Raw genomic sequence first — 15,475 nt, forward strand, 5'->3', positions numbered from 1 at the left:
GTCACTCTATCTGTGTCTGTATCTCTCCAGGCATTCTAGGGTGCCTACTACTCAGCCATTGAGAAATGGGTGTATTTATTTTCCTCACCGCTCGTATCTCAGCTGAAATACTGAATACTGCCATATCAGCCCTGTTGTTCCATTATAATATTCACATACAGAGTATGATATATTAACTTGAATGCACCTGAAATGAGTCCATAAGTCTCTCCAAAATCTTCTGGGGCAGGAGGTTATAGAGTGCCTGGTTGCCATAGTGATGGCTGTCTGCAAGGGGCAGGAAGGGAAAGGTGTGAAAGTCGGATTGCTCATTGGCCGGCTGAAGAGAGAATTAAACATGGCGTTTCACACCATCCCCTGGGCTGTTTGGCATGCACTACCTGCACGTTACCACAGAAACCGGGGTAAGGACACGCCAGGTTCACAGGGAGGTGTTATACAGTGGTGCTGTAATGCTTTGTCTCCGAGTCCAGCCCAGACCAGTCTAGACACACAAATCAATCTTCATTTAGACCACACAGAACTCTGGTCAGAGCAAAGCTGCTGTGGATCAGAACAAAACAAAGCGTTGACCTCTACCATCTACCTTCCAGACACATGGAGAAATGAGGAGAGACACAGACTGGCAGACACAGAGAGATGGACTGCCAAACAGTCCATCATCTCAAGTTCAAACATCACACACACACACACACACACACACACACACACACACACACACACACACACAATTTCTTGCAGATTATGCAGAGCTGGGAGATGCTCCCTGCGTTGTGCTCTGTAGCCTGTGTTTGTGTTTAATTGGATGAAAAGATGATGCATAATGCAGTAGGAGAGAAACATGTAGGAACCAAAGTCCATGTCGCCCACGGCAACAGAAACCAGCAGCTATTTGTTGTTGACATTTTTCTCCCCTGTTTTTTTCTGCTCCATTGAAACAGCAGTAGCTTCATGGTTTGTCATGTATCTGAAGCTTTTTCCTCTCCCAGCTCAGAGCAGAGTTCCTGCGCATGACAGTGTGTTTCTCAACCAGCGCATGCATGCATACCCTTCTGTGTGTGTGTGTGTGTGTGTGTGTGTGTGTGTGTATGTGTGTGTGTGTGTGTGTGTGTGTGTGTGTGTGTGTGTGTATGCGTGTGTGTGTATGATAAGGGTTGAGGAGCTGGTCCATATAATGTATGTCACCCACACACACACAGCCTATACATAGGTAAGAACATTGAACCATTAGAGCACACAGTACCAAGAACACTGAGTTCCTGCTTCTAACGCACTCAGTCTCTCAGGATTCTCCCTCTCTCAGCCATTTGGACTGAAACCCAGCAGCTGCCTTTCAGGTTGGTTCCTCCCAGCATGTCTCCTCTTCTCATTCTCTCATTCTACACTGCAGTTCCATGCACCGTGCCGGTTACATTGCAGGGGGCCTATAGAGAGAGAGAGAGGAGAGGGGAGGGAGTAGAGAGAGGGAGCGACAGACTGGGAGGATAAGGAATGTTTTTTACATAATGAAGCAGATAGAAGCGATTACAGCAGCTTAGCTGCGGAGCAGTGAACTGCTGCACATTCAGCCTCATTATGAAGTTAAATACTCCAAACTGTCACTGACGGCTTACTTACGCTCCACCCGGAACAATCGATTTACAGCTTTACATCGCCACCAACCACAAACCTGCTCCTAAACACACAGACATTACTGAATAAGAAGAGAACACACTGCCTTTGCTCCTTCTGTCTACCCTTCTCCAGCCCTGGAGCTAAAACGCTGGTGATTACAGTAACAAAATGTCCCTCCTCTCCAGCCCTGGAGCTAAAACGTTGGTGATTACAGTAACAACATGTCCCTCCTCTCCAGCCCTGGAGCTAAAACACTGGTGATTACAGTAACAACATGTCCCCTCTCTCCAGCCCTGGAGCTAAAACGCTGGTGATTACAGTAACAACATGTCCCTCCTCTCCAGCCCTGGAGCTAAAACACTGGTGATTACAGTAACAACATGTCCCCTCTCTCCAGCCCTGGAGCTAAAACGCTGGTGATTACAGTAACAAAATGTCCTCTCCAGGCCTGGAGCTAAAACGTTGGTGATTACAGTAACAAAATGTCCATCCTCTCCAGCCCTGGAGCTAAAACGCTGGTGATTACAGTAACAAAATGTCCCTCGTCTCCAGCCTGGAGCTAAAACGTTGGTGATTACAGCAACAAAATGTCCCTCCTCTCCAGCCCTGGAGCTAAAACGCTGGTGATTACAGTAACAAAATGTCCCTCGTCTCCAGCCTGGAGCTAAAACGTTGGTGATTACAGCAACAAAATGTCCCTCCTCTCCAGCCCTGGTGCTAAAACGCTGGTGATTACAGTAACAAAATGCCCCTCGTCTCCAGCCCTGGAGCTAAAACTTTGGTGATTACAGTAACAAAATGTGCATCCCCTGTTGGAAGCCAGGAGAGGAACACTGGCCACACAACTGAGAGTGACCCAGAGTCTTACAGTGTCTTTAACCTCTCCCTGCAGCCCCTCGTGGGTGTGTGCCCTCTGTGGGTCTCCTATCTCTGCCCTGGCCTCTGAAGTGTTGTCCCAGCCTGCAGGTGCTCCAGAGCCTGCCTGGCTGGCTGCCTGGCTGGCTGTCTGGCTGCCTCCACACAGGGAGCAGCTAGACCACAGAGTGTGGAGTGTGGACTCAGCACTTCTCAGGAGTTACTGTCTGAGGCCATGCACCAGGGCTTTTATTCTTCTGCCTACTTTTGCATTATTGAATCAGGGCCCTTCTCCAAACCTGGGATTGGACAGCCCTGGCCCAGAGGCTACATGCAGATTTGATGAATCAATATATTGCAATGCAACCATGTGGAGAGGAGAGGGTGCAGCAAGGGACATTGTTGTGATTGGAACAGATACAATGGAGCTGCTTCACTCGCTTCCTTATCTGCCTTTACATACTTCTTTCTTGATTATGTTCACACACACACACACACATTATATGGACCAGCTCCTTAACCCTTATCCTACACACACGCACACACACACACACACACACACACACACACACACACACACACACACACACACACACACGCCATTCACAAATACAAACACACACACACACACACACACACACACACACACACACACACACACACACACACACACACACACACACACACACACACACACACACACACACACACACACACACACACACACACACACGCCATTCGCTAATACAAACACACACAGACACACACCCACACACACACACACACACACACACACACACACACACACACACACACACACACACACACGCCATTCACAAATACAAACACACACAGACACACACACACACACACACACACACACACACACACACACACACACACACACACACACAACACACGCCATTCTCAAATACAAGCACACAAATCATAATTAGGTGAGTGCTTATATTTGTCCTATTTCACACATGTAAAAGAGTGAATTATACAGATAAAATAGAAATGTGTTTTTTGCATATCCCAACTCCCCCTGAGATAGAGAGTGAGGTCATGGCCAGGGTCAGCCATTATCGAAGTCGACCCTGGAGCAATTCGAGTTAAGCACCTTGATCAAGGGCACATGGACAGATTTTTCTCCTTGTCGGCTCGGGGATTTGAACCAGCAACCTTTCGGCAACCCTTGAGCAAGGAATTTAACCCCCAACAACAACTGCTCCCCAGTCGCCAATCACATGGATGCTGATTAAGGCAGCCCCCACATCTCTCTGATTCAGAGGGACGGGTTGGATTAAATGTGGAAGACACATTTCGGTTGCATGCATTCAGTTGTGCAACTGACTAGGCATCTCCCTTTATTACTGGTCCAACATGCTAACCGCTAGGCTACCTGCCGTCGCTGTAAATGCAGGCCCACCCTGGTATACACACAAACTTGCACCAACGAATGCACTCACTCACTCACTCACTCACTCACTCACTCACTCACTCACTCACTCACTCACTCACTCACTCACTCACTCACTCACTCACTCACTCACTCACACACACACACACACACATACACACTCACTCACTCACTCACTCACTCACTCACTCACACACACACACACACACACACACACACACACACACACACAACTCCCTCCCCTTGAGGCCTTCATTAGATTAAAGGAGAACTGTTCTTTCCAGAGCTGCAGTGCAATTATTCAGTGTAGTCAGGCATGTCTCTGTGTGACAAAGCAAATTGCTTTTTCAGTTTGCTGTTCCTGATACAGATACGGCTTTCAGAATCGGAGAGGAAGAGCCGCGCCAGTGCTCCTAACGCCGCAAGAGATACCAGCAGCCCTCATTTAGCCCCAGTGTGTGTGCTCAACTGTTTGTTGAGTGATGGTGGCCATGCATGTGTGCCTGTGAATGTGGATTGGCAGGCAAATGTGTGTTTGTGTGTGCATTTGTATTCTGTATGGTGTGAATGTTGATGTGCTACAGTACATTGTGGCTCGTGATTCTCCATCTGAGGGCACACAGTACAGCACTTGTTTAAGCACATTATCACTGTATACAAGGATGTGTAGACACCAAACTTAACGGGTTAGTGACAGGATAAGACTGGCTTAATTCAGAAATAATAGTTATGTTGAAGAGAATATGCAATATGTAGGTCAGGGGGTTTAGACTGGTTGCAGATCTGTTTCTACTTCAGCCAACTCCTCCCCATTCAACATTCATTGCTCCAATTGCTATGGGCTCTTTCTCATGGCTGGCAGATGATTATCCTTCCCTTCATGTCAGGGTGACGGAGAGCTGTTCATGGCCACTGACTCAGTATTTATCTTATCTCCCTGCTCCGTACACTCAGAGACCAATCAATACACTGGGACCAAGAGAGACAGGGGGACGAGAGAGGGGAAGAGAGAGAGCGAGAGAGGAAGACGCAGGAGAAATCATCTATGGCGAATGAGCAGAGCAGAGCACAAGGACAGAGAGGAACATGGGATTTATTTGTGCTCTCCTTTCAGGCTGCGTCGGCCACACACGGCACGGGGGAGAGTAATGGACATGCTATGGTAATGGAAAGGAAGGCTGGGGAATCTGAAGGGTTTAAATGGACCACATGGAGGAATTTTGTAATGATTATTGGTTTTGTAAGGCATTGATTTAGTCATATGGATTAGTCAGGGATAATGTTTTTTGTTGAGGATTGGGTTTTGGTTAAATGATGGTCTGTGAAAGAGTAGGAAATGTTGACCATTGGGATTGCACATGGGTTTTCTCCACACTCAAATTGTAATTTATTTTCTATGTTTGAAATGTCTTTGGGACTTTGCAATCATGCATTGACACTAATGGTTGTTTGCAATATGGGTTATATGGGTTGGGTTCTTTAAAAAGCAGAGCCATACAGGAGTGATGTATGAATTATTCTGGCCTTGAGTGAGTTCCTTGAGTGAGTGATTGATTTGGAGCGGCTAGCCCACCAGGCAGAGGATCAGGGGGAGGCCTGGAGCACTGGTACATAACCAGACCAGCAGCACAGGAATCGCCTGGGCACCCCGTTGCCATGGAGACCTGTTGTTGTCATGCCGACACGCTTGATAGAATGCAGCGAGAGAGAAAGAAAGAACGAGAGAGAGAGAGAGAGGGAGGGAGAGAGAGCGAAAGAGGGAGATTCAGTCAGAAAACTTTTTTCCATTGTTTACTCAATGGAGTGCCTGCGGGTTCAAGTCCCATTTCAAAACCGGTTGCCACAGAGACAGATGGTGGAGGGGTCAGGAGAAGTGCTACTATTCACGCATTGGGCCGTATCAGGATGAACGTGGTAGAACGACTGAGTGAAATCCTGTGTGCAACGAGGGAGATGGAGGTCTGGGTTGACAGTGGAGCTAGGACCAGCTGTGCGTGTGTAGAGCGTGTGTGGGAGAGTAAGAGGGGAGAGAGAGAGAGACATAGAGGGAGACACAGAGAGAGAGATTGAGAAACAGAAGGAGAGATATGGGAAATAGGAAAAGATAGGGGGAGAGAGGGGGGCAGATAGAAAATAGAAAGAGAGAAAAAGGTAGATAGAGAAAAAGAGAGCGATTGAGTGTTGTCCTGGCCTGTGGAAGGCAGTGACCACTTTAATTATCCTCTATTTTCTTCAAACATGCCGGAGCCTTTGTGAGTCTGTCTCCTGGGACACACCTCCCTCTTCATTTCCTCTGGGATTCAATTCCACTTCATCCCTCTCTGTCTTTTACATATAAAACACTTTCTTCAATTATTCCTCTGATGTTCGTATCTGTATTATTTGACTGCCGGGCCTATTCAGAGTGACTGCTCATCTCGCCCCAGCTCTGTGTGACTAGAATCAATCCCAGCCTCATTGCAGGAGAGCCACTTTCTCTCTCTCTCTTTCACAGTGTGTGTTCACATGTGAATGTGTATGTGTGTGTGTGTATGTGTGTGTGTACGATTGGAGAAGATGTGAGATATGGAGATCTGGTGATTCACAGTGTGTGCCGCACGTACTGTATCTGTTAATGGTCATGAGTATGTGTGTTTGTGAGTGTTTGTAGGAGGCAGACATCAAGGCAGAGCATGCTGTGTAGTAATGAAGGTATGCCTGTCCCTGGTTCTGCTCTCCCCTGGGTGGGAGGGGGAGAGACAGCACGCTTTATTAGAGATCAAATGGGCCTTTAATTACATGGTGGATGCCTCTGCTTCTACATCGATTACAAACAAAAGGTGCATTCCATCAGAGTCTGTTAACCAGAGAAGAGAGACTACTCTCTGAAGGCATGGTCCCCTAGCAGCCAGCTCACTAACTTGGTATTCTTAGCAGGGGAATGTGGAATGGTTTCCAGGCATACCCTCACCTATTGCAATGAGAGTGTTATTAAGAATTTACAGCTGGCATGATAGGCCATTCCATATTCAATGAAGGGGCTGCCCTGGTGTGTGTGGGGGGGGGGGGGGGGGGGCACACAGGTGTGGTTCTACCTGGGATGTGGAGCAGGCACAGGGGACGGAGATGAAGGGACTATGGACAGGTGTGTGTGTCTGTGTGCTCCTTCAGTCTGCTAGCTGGCAGTCTCGCAGTTAATGAGCAGCTGTTGAGCATCACTATTCATGAGACCTGTCAGTCACCCCTCCTCTCCTCTCCTCTCCTCACTTCTCTTTTCCTCTCCTCAGGTCTCCTCTCCTCACTTCTCCTCTCCTCTCCTCACTTCTCTTTTCCTCTCCTCACGTCTCCTCTCCTCGCTTCTCCTCTCCTCTCTTCTCCTCTCTTCTCCTCACGACTCCTCTCCTCACTTCTCCTCTCCTCTCCTCACGACTCCTCTCCTCACTTCTCCTCTCCTCTCCTCACAACTCCTCTCCTCACTTCTCCTCTCCTCTCCTCACTTCTCCTCTCCTCTCCTCACAACTCCTCTCCTCACTTCTCCTCTCCTCTCCTCACTTCTCCTCTCCTCTCCTCACGTATCCTCTCCTCTCCTCTCCTCTCCTCTCCTCTCCTCTCCTCACTTCTCCTCCACTCTCCTCATGTCTCCTCTCCTCACTTCTCCTCTCCTCTCCTCTCCTCACTTCTCTTTTCCTCTCCTCACGTCTCCTCTCCTCACTTCTCCTCTCCTCTCCTCTCCTCACGACTCCTCTCCTCACTTCTCCTCTCCTCACTTCTCTTTTCCTCTCCTCACGTCTCCTCTCCTCACTTCTTCTCTCCTCTCCTCACAACTCCTCTCCTCACTTCTCCTCTCCTCTCCTCACAACTCCTCTCCTCACTTCTCCTCTCCTCTCCTCACTTTTCTTCTCCTCTCCTCACGACTCCTCTCCTCACTTCCCCTCTCCTCTCCTCACCTCTCCTCTCCTCACGTCTCCTCTCCTCACGTCTCCTCTCCTCACTTCTCCTCTCCTCTCCTCTCCTCACTTCTCTTTTCCTCTCCTCTCCTCACGTCTCCTCTCCTCACTTCTCCTCTCCTCTCCTCACGACTCCTCTCCTCACTTCTCATCTCCTTTCTCTCCTGTCTCACAGGGCCAGCCAGCACCTGAAATCCCCAGTTTCTCATTAACTCTCCAGCATCTCACAAAGCAGCTCAAACACTATGGACGACAACCAGAAAACACACCCTTCAGCCAAGTACTTACTCAACACCCCAGTAGGCCAGACCCAGGTTGTAGTTTATTCAGCTAGCAGAGCCATCAGCGATTCCACATGAACATCCTCACAGCACTTTCATCTGTTGAAGGAACAGACACATGGGAGTAGAGGGTGTCTGACGTCCCTGTGGGATTAATGGACCACTGTTTCTGACAGTGTGTGTGTGTGTGTACACTACCTCTTCATATATATGTATATATTTTTTTAGAATATGTGTATGTATAGTGTGTCTGTGTCTAATGTCTTTACTGCTACTATGTACATACATGTAGTGTATGTGAAACATGGATCTGGGTAATAAGACGGGAGTTCGTGGTGCAGAGTATATTCCTACAGCAGATTCAGATAAACTACACCGCTCTATTTCTTAGGTTGGAGCTGAATTATTGAAAGGCAGCTGAGGGAAACAAATGAACACATCAATTCACAACCAGTCCCTATCTAGTACACAAACAAACCAGATATGCAATACAGACAGGACACTGGAGTTTTTCTATTTATCAGAATAAACATTTTGATTAAACCACTGCGGCACTTACTGCACTGTTCAAATGACAAACAGCCCAGTGCTGTCTGACTGACAGCATTCATTATCACCTTCAGCTCCCTGCTATCTCTAGCTATGTATTTCATCTATAGCAGTAAAACACCAGCCAGGCTCTCAGCAGCCCAGTGTCTTTTAACCCAGCTCCGTACCCACCGACAGGAGGCTAGGGCTGTGTCCCAAATAGCACCCTATTCCCTATTTAGCGTACTATTTTTGACCCGGGCTCTCATCAAAGGTAGTGCACTTTAAAGGGAATAGGGTGACATTTTGTACTCAGCCTAGGTGAGGCTCACAGCAGTCAGACAGAGAGAAAGGCAGTCCTGTTCTGCTCACACAATGGTCCTGCTTCCTCTGCAGTTCACATCTAGTCAGCAGCGAGGCCAGCTAAGATTTATGAAATGTGTCCAGGGCGTTCATGAAATGCTGCCATGTTGGATTCATCCTGACAGAATAACAACCATGTCAGCGTTTGTCGAGCAGCCGATACTACAGGACAGGGTGCGTTGATCATCCTGAGAGAGAGTTGGGAGAGAAGGAGGGGAAGGAGAGAGGGAGGAGAGAGGGAGAGAGACAGGTGGGTAGAGGAGGGTAAGGCGGAGAGGGGGGAAGGAGAGGGGGAGAGAGGGGGATGATGGAAAGAGAAGGGTGAAGAATGAAGAGAGGGGGCAGAGGAGAGAGAGAGAGGTATGAAGGAGGATCCTACTACATTCCGTTCCACAGAGGAAAGGAGTCACGCAGGCTCATATACTGTAGGAGCCGAATGGAAAGGATTACTTCCCGACTCAACACTCAAGTGGACTACGACCCCACTATACACTCATCATTATAACATTCAATCTGCCCTTCTCTCCCTTCTCTCCTTCCCTGCCGCCAATGATTTATGTGCAAATCATATTTATTGAACAGTGGAGTCCTTCATGGACAATGGAGTCTCTCTAACATACACACACACACACACACACACACACACACACACTCTCACACACCAATCCCCCGTGACCGATTCTGACAATTTGTTCCAGCTCCTGATACGAGTGTGGTTTGTTCATTACAGTGTATTAATATGTTTCTCCTTTATGAACAGGCTGTGTCCACACTTAAATTGGCCTGAGTGATTCTCCCATCACTCTCCCTGGTTAGTAGTAATATGAGTCTGCTGATTACCTCGGCTGTGCGTGGAGGGAGCGAAGCGCTGCTGGGACAACTGACGCTGTCCTACCCACTGAGGACTAAACTAAGTGAGAATGACACAGTGGAGACGGGTGGTGAGAGCTGAAACAGGAGACAGGGGGGCGGTGGAAGGAGTGATGCAGCAAGGAGGACAAAGGGCGGGAGGGGGTTGGGAGGGGATAGTGGAGGGATCCAAGGCTGTGTCTGGTCTCTCTTCTGTCTCCCAGATAATCATCTGACACCCTTTCAGACAGCCACAGGACCCGGGCCTCTCTCTCCCCGCTACTTACCGCTCTACAGACGCCTCCGCCTAGGGAATAATTATATTTCCCTCCCTCCCTCTCCTCCCACCTTCCCTTCAATTCTTTACTAATGTTAGCTTTGTCGATAACCACTTTTGATGGGAAAAGAGAATCTGCGGAAATAATCTCCTCTCTTCCGAAGACAAAGAAGCTGTGGAAGGGTGTCGGCAGGAGGAGAAACGCTCACATGCACACTAATGAGTGCACGTTTGTTCACTCAGTCACATTCGCACATGCATACATACACACGTGTTGGATACCTACATTTACATTTTAGCAGACTCAGAGCGACTGACAGTTATTGCATTCATCTTAAGATAACTAGGTGGGACAACCACGTTATTGCAGTCATAGTAAGTAGATTCAGTCATAGTAAGTACATTTTTCCTCTAAGTAGCCATCAGCCAAGTCAGAAAAAGTCAAGTGTGACTGTTAGTTCATAAAGGGGGGGCAAGAGACCAGAGGTGGCAGAACGGAGTTATGGGGTGGGGTGTAGGATTTGAGCAAAGCCTGAAGATAGGGAGGGGAAGTTCCTCTTGCTGCTCTGTAGGCAAGCACCATGGTCTTGTAGTGGATGCGAAGCCAGTGGAGTGTGCGGAGGAGTGGGGTGACATGAGAGAACTTGGGAAGGTAAAAACCAGGCGGGCTGCAGCGTTCTGGATAAATTGCAGGGGTTTGATGGCACAAGCGGGGAGATCAACCAACAACAAGTTGCAGTAGTCCAGACGGGAGAGGACAGGTGCCTGGATTAGGCCCTGTGCTGCTTCCTGTGTGAGGTAGGGTCGTACTCTACGGATGTTGTAGAGCATGAACCTGCAGGAGCGGGTTACTGCTTTGATGTTTGCAGAAAATGATAGGGTCTTGTCCAGGGTCACGCCAAGGTTCTTTGCACCCTGGGAGGGGAACACCGTGGAGTTGTCAACCATGATGGAGAGGTCTTAGAGCGGGCAGGCCTTCCCCGGGAGGAAGAGCAGCTCCATCTTGTCGAGGTTGAGCTTGAGGTGGTGTGCTGACATCCAAGTTGAGATATCTGCCAGGCACGCAGAGATGGGTGTCTCCACCTGGGTGTAAGAAGGGGGGAGGAGAAAAGTAGTCGAGTGTCATCCGCATAGCAATGATAGGAGAGACCATGTGAGGATATGATGGAGCCAAAGGTACAGAGAGAAGAAGAGAGGGCCTAGAACCGAGCCCTAGGGGACACCAGTAGTGAGAGTATGTGGTGCAGACACAGTGACAACATGGAATTCAAATGAGGAGGTGGACAGGTGAGTGAGGGAGAAAATATAAAATCTCCACTTAGGAGAAGTGAGCAGCCCTGTGCCACCCCCCGTGATGACCAGATGCTCTCGGACTATGAGAAAACACGTACTCAGATTAAGAGAGAGCAGCTGTAGTAGCAGTGTTCTCTGGGGTGATCCATGTCTCTCTATCAGGGCCAAAAAGTCTACCGACTGAAGGGCAGCATAGGCTGAGATGAACTTGGTGATCTTGGCCGCAGATCAGCAGTTCCAGATGCTGCTGGAGACCAGGAATTCCACATGGGTTGTGCGCGCAGGGCACACTAAATTAGAAGGGTTTCACTATATTAGAAGGGTTGCAGCCAAGGGGTGGTGAGTGTCTGTAAAGCTTATAAAAAATAAAAAATAAAAAGCCTACAGGGAGAAGAGCGAACAGGTATAGAAAAAACACATAGTTGCCAAATGAGATCACATGGAAATAACTAGGTGAGATATTCAAGTCAGAGATTGTTGTGGAGCCTTCCTCTCGTTTCTTCCTTAAATAACTCCATAAAACAACTCGTCAGAACCGTCTTAGTTTTGATGACGAGACCACCGCTGACACGACCGCTGTTTTCAGCTGCCACTGAGAAAACAGGGGAGACTGAAGTACTAACACTAATTGCTAATTGCCTAGGAGACGAGAAACCACTCCCCCTCCAATACAGCCACTGATTACGAAAACAACAACAATCACAAATTGCCCTGCCCCTTAATCCTGGTTGATGTGTCAACAATCAGCTGCAAGTTATGAGCAGTCAGCAGTTCACACACCAAGTAAGACACTGGGAAGACAGGCAGCCCTTAAAGTACATGGCCCTAGCCAGCAAAAATACAGTACTAGACACCAGATAAAGACAACATTTATAATTATCACTCCTGGAGATATCATTAGTCCTCTATATATTGACATACAGCTTGCATGTAAATATACAGGAAGAGTCATACATAGGTAAATATGTATCACAAAACGTAGTGCTTTCACAAGAAACCAATCAATCCATATATTCACACAACGCTGATGCGGCTAAATAATGTTTACAGTTATGGATTGTGACACAACAGAAAGATGTAGTGGCATCGGTAGAGCTGTTACAGCCAGGAGTCTACGGGAGATGTAGATATCCCTGTGTTCAAACTCTCTCATGAATCTAAATGCCTGTTTAATATGTTCATCTCTCACACTGACTTGGTGACATGTTCAGCCCAGTTACAATCAACGTCACTGGGACGCATAGGAGAGGGAAAGAGAGGAGAGAGAGAGGAAAGAGCGGGAGTAAGAAAGATGTTAAAGGGAGTGGGGGAGAAAGAGAAGTCGAGCTCCAGCTACAGAGTTCTGAGACTAGTGAGAGATGGAGGGAAAGAGAGATGGAGAGAGAATGAAAGAGATGAATGAAAGAATATGTTGTTGCTGTAGCACTGAAACTAATTCTCTGTGTGCTGTAGGGACTGGAGAATTAGTCTACTCCAGGACCTAAATACAAGAGGAGAAACATGGCTCATCAACCCTGCACTAAACTCTCTTCCACAGGCCCAGAGCTGGGCTGATTTACAATGTTGAACAAATTCAGAGTAATACAAAGCCTAAAGATCATTGCACATCAGATCTATACGTAGATATAGGTCAGTATCGCGCGTACAGATCGCAAGGACAGCAAAGCGAGCCCAGAGATCAGAGGGTATCAGACCAAAATAGTCCTACACAGATACAGGAGATAAAGAGATACAGTACAGGAGATACTATCTTACTATCTTCTCTGCTCAACAAAGCAACATGGACAATGGGTTGGGGAGAATAGAGGACCTCAGAGATACAAAGACCCAACTGCAGCACCAGATTCAACAACATAGTGATTCATTCTACTCAGATTCAACAGCATAGTGATTCATTCTACCCAGATCCTACAGCATAGTGATTCATTCTACCCATATCCTACAGCATAGTGATTCATTATACCCAGATCCTACAGCATTGTGATTCATTCAACCCAGATCCTACAGCATAGTGATTAATTCTACCCAGATTCAACAGCATAGTGATTCATTCTACCCAGATCCTACAGTATTGTGATTCATTCTACCCAGATTCAACAGCATAGTGATTAATTGTACCCAGATTCAACAGCATAGTGATTCATTCTACCCAGATCCTACAGCATTGTAATTAATTCTACTCAGATTCAACAGCATAGTGATTCATTCTACCCAGATCCTACAGAATAGTGATTCATTCTACCCATATCCTACAGCATAGTGATTCATTCTACCCAGATCCTACAGCATTGTGATTCATTCTACCCAGATTCAACAGCATAGTGATTAATTGTACCCAGATTCAACAGCATAGTGATTCATTGTACCCAGATCCTACAGCATTGTGATTCATTCTACCCAGAGTCAACAGCATAGTGATTCATTATACCCAGATCCTACAGCATTGTAATTAATTATACCCAGATCCTACAGCATTGTGATTCATTCTACCCAGATCCTACAGCATTGTGATTCATTCTACCCAGATTCAACAGCATAGTGATTAATTGTACCCAGATTCAACAGCATAGTGATTCATTCTACCCAGATCCTACAGCATTGTAATTAATTCTACTCAGATTCAACAGCATAGTGATTAATTGTACCCAGATTCAACAGCATAGTGATTCATTCTACCCAGATCCTACAGCATTGTAATTAATTCTACTCAGATTCAACAGCATAGTGATTCATTCTACCCAGATCCTACAGAATAGTGATTCATTCTACCCATATCCTACAGCATAGTGATTCATTCTACCCAGATCCTACAGCATTGTGATTCATTCTACCCAGATTCAACAGCATAGTGATTAATTGTACCCAGATTCAACAGCATAGTGATTCATTGTACCCAGATCCTACAGCATTGTGATTCATTCTACCCAGAGTCAACAGCATAGTGATTCATTATACCCAGATCCTACAGCATTGTAATTAATTATATCCAGATCCTACAGCATTGTGATTAATTATACCCAGATCCTACAGCATAGTGATTCATTCTACCCAGATTCAACAGCATAGTGATTCAAAAAACCCAGATCCTACAGCATAGTGATTCATTATTCCCAGATTCAACAGCATAGTGATTTATTTTACCCAGATTCTACAGCATAGTGATTCATTCTACCCAGATCCTACAGCATTGTGATTAACTATACCCAGATCCTACAGCATAGTGATTCATTCTTCCCAGATTCAACAGCATAGTGATTCATTCTAGAGAGAGAGAGAGAGAGAGAGAGAGAGCATTGGCATGATGGGCATGATGTACTTTGCTTGATCATAATTCTGAGGAAGCAGCTAGGCCTGACCTTTCCCAGCCAGGAACTTACACTGTGGTTAAAATTCAATTGAGTTGAAGAGAGCATAAAGGAGAGAAATGTACTGTAACCTTTATTCTGCATTGACGTTAACCTTGAGGACTAGTCCCCATAGGGGACTGGTGGACTTGCTCTTTGGTTATGTGATAGAACGTGTGTGTGTGTGTGTGTGTGTGTGTGTGTGTGTGTGTGTGAGAAAGAGAGAGAGAGAGAGAGAAAGAGAGAGAGACAGCATGTATTATGTCTGTGTCTGTCCTGCGTATCCTCCTTTCTGCCCCCTCTCTCCCTCTCTCTCTCTCTCACACACACACACTGGACAGTTCTGGGCAAATCTCAATAGCTGTGGTCCTTATCCAGAACTGTTTCATTAACGCTCTCCTCCTTCCCTCCCTCCCTGGCTAGCGTCTCTCCTCTGTTTTCCTCTGGAGGAATGAAACACCAGCTAATTGAAATAAATGAACTGGGAATCCAATCAGAGTTGATTACATCTGCTGTGGTGGGATGTTGATTGCGGGCTCATTGAGTGAATGTTGCAGAACTAGGCGGTAATGAAGAGACTTGTTTGTCTATTACACTGAGTGGTGAGAGGCCGATGCAAACATCTCTCTCTCTCTCTCTCTCTCTCTCTCTCTCTCTCTCTCTCTCTCTCTCTCTCTCTCTCTCTCTCTCTCTCTCTCTCTCTCTCTCTCTCTCTCTCTCTC

Source organism: Oncorhynchus mykiss, chromosome 12 (genome assembly GCF_057628025.1).
Source record: "Oncorhynchus mykiss isolate SJ-2025 chromosome 12, ASM5762802v1, whole genome shotgun sequence".
In the NCBI taxonomy this organism is placed as follows: domain Eukaryota; kingdom Metazoa; phylum Chordata; class Actinopteri; order Salmoniformes; family Salmonidae; genus Oncorhynchus; species Oncorhynchus mykiss.